Genomic DNA, 6,300 nt, shown 5'->3' with positions numbered 1-6,300 from the left:
CACCTCCTTTGCTAAAAATAAAAATCCATAGTACAGCTCATGTTCAAAAATTCAAACAGAACACATACATTGAGTTTTGTGACAATTCAAGAACTTACAATTTTAAATCTGCTCACTATTCTGGCAGAAAAAGAAAAAAAATCTAAAAGGTGCTCTCATATAACATATGAATTTTAGCTGACACTTGGAAAAGAACATGCATCATCATCAGCAGCAATAGATACTATTCCTATATTCCTATCCGTGCAATAAGAATTCATGTTTGCAAGCATAATTTTGCTACAGATGTCTATAGTCAAATATAGAACCTCTGAATCCAAATCGTGAAAGATATGAACAGAAATCAACACAGCGATCAGTTAGGCATTTTGCTCCACCAAGCAAGCTATTTACTGCCCTATCAATCTGAGAAACAACACATTGTAGCTGCATTAAAACCCACAAAACCGTAATTTCAGGCTAAACATTAGCATGCGATTTTCACTTTTCTACAATTAATATCTAAATACCTTACGTAATCTACTGCAGTCAGAAATAAGAAGGTTCCCTTGTACTGTCACTCTCTGATGCAGGCACCCTGCCTATCATCATCAGCCACCATACAACTTACCCACTGTCCACAAGCTCTCAAGGCTTTTAAGACTGTCTACTTTATTCTGCTAAGCACAGAGGAAAAGACCCTCATTTCACACTACAACAGGTAATTTTCAATGTTTTGCCTCCATATTTATCTTGATTGTAGACTACCAAACGAGCTAACACAGCCAGGTTTGGTCAGACGTTTTTTAAAAAATCATACTGGTTAAGATTCTAGAGTTGCTGATGTCCTGTTATAGGAAGTAACAGTTCTAGCAAAAGAATCCCCAGGGCAAAATGTTTAGTGTTCCAATGTGTAAGCTCTAACAGCCTTTGTTCTTCCCTTTGCTATATTCATTACTGCTTTCTTCTCTCTCCCCCTCTTCATCTCTCTGAATCCTTCAGCTTTCACTAAAAGATACCAATGCCAGCTCAAATCTAAGTACATATTTCTTTTTTAGATGAGAAGGGGAAAAAAATATCTTATCCATTATCCATTGCTTTGAGTTAAAAGTAGTCATCTCTCAAGAGCTGATGCACTGCCCATCCGGTTTCCTATTCTTATTTCATTACTGCACAATATTATAATTCATGCCACTAATAACCCACTGGACCTCCATCAAACCTTTAAAATACATCTTTCCACTTGACTGCTGCAAAATTCTCCCTGGGTTACAACAGTTTAAGAAACACCATCCATACTACTTATTTTGTATGGTGGTTTGTTGGTTTTTTTTTTTCCTGTGTAGGCTATATTAAGTACATGTTTAACACTGACGACCTTAATTCAGAAGTAAGTATCGGCTTGCTCAGATATGGCCAAACAAGCACCCTTTGAATAATTAGACAGCAAATTCTGAATGTGTAATGCTGTAATACAACACAGAACAGTTCACTGCCATGTGGTCCATGATTTATGATTGTCACTCAGAGGCCTATCCTGTACCACTACATTGTGAAAAAAAAGGTATACCTGGATGTATATTTCAGTGAAAATACTGTATTTAGCCAAGATATCACTAAGTCTTTATAAATAATAGCTTTAATCCTATTAAAACTGGAGGACATTAATAGCATTCCTTTACTAACACTCACAAACAATTGTCTCCTTACTGATGTGCAAAGTGTGCAATCAGGAGGCAGATTTACTTTTCACCCACATGTACCTTCATGCTATTGTTAAGATTCATATCCAAAACACCACATCTCACCTTGTGAACCTTGACCTTTGAAAGATATTTTTTTTTTAGCCAATGCTTAGTTACTGCCACAGATGCATTACCTCTGCAAATATGAAAGGGTTAAAGGCAGCCCCAATCAATAGGCCTACAAGGAGAGAGAGAGAAGAAAAAAAAAAAGGGGGGGGGGAACGAGTATGCCTTACAGCATCTTTGCAATGCTTTTACACACAATTCTACAACAACATTGTTTCCTTTTGGCCTTACAGAAAGGCACAGCATACCCCCCCCCCCCCTTAACATCTCCTAAAGAAGAAAACCACAAGACAGTACCCTGTAAATAAAACAGCATGCAAAGCAGCATTCTTCAGTCACAAGCATAACTACAATTACAAATCATTCAGTCAATTTTATTTAGTTTAGTTTTAAAATAGACTGCATAGCCAGTGTCCCACCCTTGCAAAGCAAAAATATTTTAATAAGGGTCATAAATCTCAGCTCTTGCCCATTCCTTAAGCATAAAAAGGCATGAAAAGCCAAAGTAATCTCAGTTACTGCAAATATGTACATTTATATACAGAATCCTTTATGACTATATTAGCCACATACCAGTGCTGTGTGTCTAAAGTGTGCATTCACATACTGTTTTGGGATGGTATCTTTCTGCAAGCTCCTCTGCTTTTGGCTGCCATGAAGGGAGGAAGCTATCCCACTGTAGTAGCTCAGTGACTGCATTGTGTTCAGGAGCTGATCTGCCTCAAACCAGTTCCAGCCGGTTCTGGTCACCCTACATAAAAAGCTATGGCAACCCTCGCTGAGTTGCCAACAAGTCACTGAAAATCGCTGGGGCTCTTTTTTCTGTGGTTGCGGGGACAGCCGCAGCCCTGTCCCCCTGCTCCCCTGGTGCCCGACCCACACAGCCCCCTTGCTCCCCAGTGCCGCCCACGCGCTCCCTTCCTCTCCTCCCCCACTTACCTCCCACAACCTGGCTGAAAGCTGTGAGTGTGTGCGTGCCTGTCTGTAGCTAACAAAGAGACCGCAATAAAAATCCTCACAGGATCTCTCTTGCAGCACCAGGCAGGCTCGGCCACAGCACTGGGAGACAGGCTGCTAACCAAGGGCTGCTCCCCACAGCATACGGGGTGGCCGCGGTTCAGTGTCACATCTGCCCCCTCATGCCCACGGCCGTGGGGTGGCTGAGCAGAGGCTTCTCCCACCCGCCCTCCCCACGCCTTGCTGCACCTGGGGCCGCTCAGGTGGCATTTTCTCTCCTCTGCACGGCGTTACCACAAAGATTACCCACACACTTCCCTCCCCTCAAGAAATCCATTTCCGCAGCAGCGAGATGCCTGCAAAATAGTTCCCTTGCCCCCTCCTCGGAGCACCGAGTTGGCTGCTGAGCTCCAATTTTTTTTCTTTCTTTTTAATTTTGCTACTCAACTATCCTTGAGGCACTGAAAAGAAGAAAGCTGCAGACCCATGCCTGACCGGCCCCCCCTGCCTCTCACACCCGCTGCTGAGGGGGGAGGCCAGGACACGCTCTGCGCAGCCTGCTCGGCTCCAACCCTGCAAAGATGGCTGCTGGCTGCAGCCGCTTGCTCGGCCCCACACCTCTCTCTGGGGCGATTCCTGAGCAAGGTCACGACTCCCTGGCAATGCCCAAGTCCCTCGAGAGCAGGGGACCGCGCCCACCTGCGCCATGGCAGCTCTGCTCCTAGCCCACTCCCCCTCCTTCTTCTCTGCCACCCAGGGCCTTTCTCCTGCGTGGCTGCCCAGTCACCCCAAACCAAGACATCGTTCGCCCCGCTCTTTTTTGGCTACTCACCCTCACACTGGCACAACCAGTAACTACCTCCGCCTACGCGCCAAGCCCCATCCTCTCCAGGATCAGCCGTGAGATGGCTCTTCTGCAAGGCTTTCCTCCGAGCCAGCTGCCAGCTAGGCTACACCAGCCAGCCCCTCTGCTCTCCGGGCTGCACCTGTAACTGTTAGCAGAGGTCTTGGGCACAACCCTTCACCCCCCTTCCCCTGTGGAGAGAGCTGAGATCTGGCACTTTCTCCATATCCCTCATCCCCACCCCATTCTCGGGAAAAGGACCATTCCGCTGCCTCAGCCACGTCTTCTCCGCACAGGCAGCTGAGGCCGGCCCTCCCTCAGCCCCTCAGCCCGGGTGGGCTGCTCCCGCCTCTGCGGGCCGCCGTGGCCGCGGGCACCTCGCTGACGGACCGCGGCCCCCTCCCCTCAGCGCGGCGCCCGCGCCGCCCCCGCCGGGCCCACCAGCCCCGCGGCCCGGGCTCGGCCCTACCCGAGCGGGCCCTGCCGAGGCGCCGAGACGCGGGCGAGAGAAGCGGCCCCCGCTACGCGCGGGAGGCGCCCGGGAAGGGGAGGCCGCGGCCCCGCCGGCGACAGGAAGGGCGGCCGGGCGCGGGGAACGGAGTGGGGGGGTGGCGGGACGGCTACGTCCGAGCGACACCCCCCACCCACCCCGCTTCCCGCAGAGCCGGGCCGCGGGCACTGCCAGCCCCGGGGCTCCGGCGGCCGCCGCCCGGGCAGCGCCCCAGCCCCGGAGCGGCCCGAGCCGAGTAAGCCGCGCCGAGCCGAGCAGGCCCGGCAGGCCGCTCCGCCGCAGCCGGCCCGCGGCGCGGCGGGGCCTGCGCGCAGGCGAGGCGGGTGCCGGGCCGGCAGGAAGGCGACCCCCACCGCATGCAAACTCCGCACCCCCATGCAAACACACCTGCTGCGGCCCCGCGGCCCGGCCGCGGCTGCTCCGGCCGGCGGCCTCAGGCGAGCATGGCTAAGGTCCGCGCTGCCTCGGCCGCCCGCGGAGCGGCCTGGCTAAGAGATGGTGGAACATAATGGCAGGGAGGCTCTGCCGGGACTGAGGAGAAGGTGGGGGTGGGGGTGCCTCGGCTTGCACAGATGGGGGAGACGCTCCCGTGTGATTCCGTGTGAAACGGTTCCCTGGAGTGTGCCGGGGGCGGGGAGGGCTGCCGCTGCTGCCGAGAGCTCCGCGGGCAGGGGCAGGGGCCGGGACCGGGCAGGTCGCGGCCTCCCGCAGCCCGGAGCGGGGGAGGTGGTGCCCCGCTCAGCCGGCTGCGCTCGCCGAGCCCAGGCGGCCGGGGGATCTCGCCCCGAACGGGAAGGCGCCGGGTCGGTTCCGATCCCTCCGTCGGGTCCTCGCCGCGGCCCTGCGGGTAGAGACGGGGCAGGTGCCCGGGAAAGCCCTGCCCGGGTGCCCTGCGCCTTGGGGCCCGCCGCAGCCGCCGCGCCCTCCTCGGCCGCCAGCTCTCCATCAGCAGCGGCAGCAGGCAGCGCTCGTTGCTGGCTCGGGGGCTCTACTTGGTTCGGCAGGGCGGCCGTGCTGCACGGCCTCTGTGCGGGCTGCGGGCTCTGGGCGCTCACGCTATGGCGGCCACAGGTGTGTCGGTCTGGCCTCCAGACGGGCCGTGGCAGGCCGACACCTTCCCCGCCATGTGCTTCAGGGGTTCGAGTCATAGTGTAGCACTAAAAAGAAAATAAGTATCACTGCCTAGGACTTTGTCCGCTGCTGCTGCTCTTGTACCTCACTAGGAATGATGAACATGGCATGACTGCGGCCTTCCTGGGGGTACTTTGGCAGTTTGGGCTGTTGCCTCTTGTGAGAACCTACATTTGGTAACAGACTTCTGTGTGCTGCAAAGCAACCTGGTATTAATGCCATTGTCACGAATTTTAATAACAAAATTTCTTCCCTTTCTGCTGTGAGACAGCATATTTGATAGGTGTGTGGCAAAATACCTAGAATTCAGAGTTTTGGATGTGAATTGCTTTATTGGCTCACATCAGTGGCTTTGAATATGTAACACCTACCTCAAGTTTATGCTATTAGCTTGTTTTTTTACAGACCGTGTAGACAATAACTACATATTATGGTTGAAATAATGATGTTTTATTCACATTGCTTAGAAGCCTGTTGGTGAGGCGGCAGAGGCCTACTGCATTGCAGTTAACACGGTCCCCCATGGGCGTGTGCCCTGCTAGCGGCTGCGTGTGCAGGTATGGGCTGGGCAGGCCTGCACCCTGGCTCCCCGTGCCCCAGCTCCCCGCATCCCGTCTCCCTGTGCCCCACCTCCCTGCATCCCAGCTCCCTCCATCCCAGCTCCCTGCGCCCCAGCTCCCTGCATCCCAGCTCCCCGCATCCCGGCTCCCCGTGCCCCGGATGCTCACACGCCAGCTCCCTGCACCCCGGCTCCCTGCGCCCCAGTGCCCCGGCCTGCACTGGGGACCAGGCCCATGTGCTTCCAGTTAACCAGAAGAGTGGCAAACTGCTCTGCTGCCTACTGTGGCAATTGTTGAGTCTGACAAGTTTATGGAATTTGAATATAATAAATTGATTTGGTAATTTATATATAAACAAATGGATTTGTGGTCTGCACCAATTTTAATGTTTAAGAAGGGTCATGAAATTTAGCTCACACAAGTCTAGGGCTCATCCTGCAAGTGACTTGTAGAATCAGGCTGTAATATTTGTAACACCCTATTTCTTCCCAATTAACTAGTAAACTA

At 53.1% G+C, this 6,300-nt stretch overlaps 1 protein-coding gene across 9 annotated transcripts in view; it reads right to left on the bottom strand.

The window, feature by feature from the left end:
• ZNF532 (zinc finger protein 532) overlaps positions 1 to 6,300 on the bottom strand; it is a 74,742-nt gene that overhangs the window by 47,316 nt on the left and 21,126 nt on the right. The window contains exons 1-3 of one of the 9 annotated variants that reach the window (XM_056325625.1): positions 3,580 to 4,051; positions 2,398 to 2,568; positions 1,788 to 1,902 (exon numbers count right to left, since the gene is read on the bottom strand). The exons of 1 other annotated variant lie outside the window; for it this stretch is intronic. The gene's annotated coding sequence lies outside the window, so the exon portion shown is untranslated. 7 more of the 9 variants (XM_056325624.1, XM_056325622.1, XM_056325623.1 and 4 more) reach the window with 7 other exon arrangements.

Source organism: Falco biarmicus, chromosome Z (genome assembly GCF_023638135.1).
Source record: "Falco biarmicus isolate bFalBia1 chromosome Z, bFalBia1.pri, whole genome shotgun sequence".
In the NCBI taxonomy this organism is placed as follows: domain Eukaryota; kingdom Metazoa; phylum Chordata; class Aves; order Falconiformes; family Falconidae; genus Falco; species Falco biarmicus.
The sequence above is the reverse complement of the archived record's forward strand: the minus strand, read 5'-3'. Positions and strand labels throughout refer to the sequence as shown.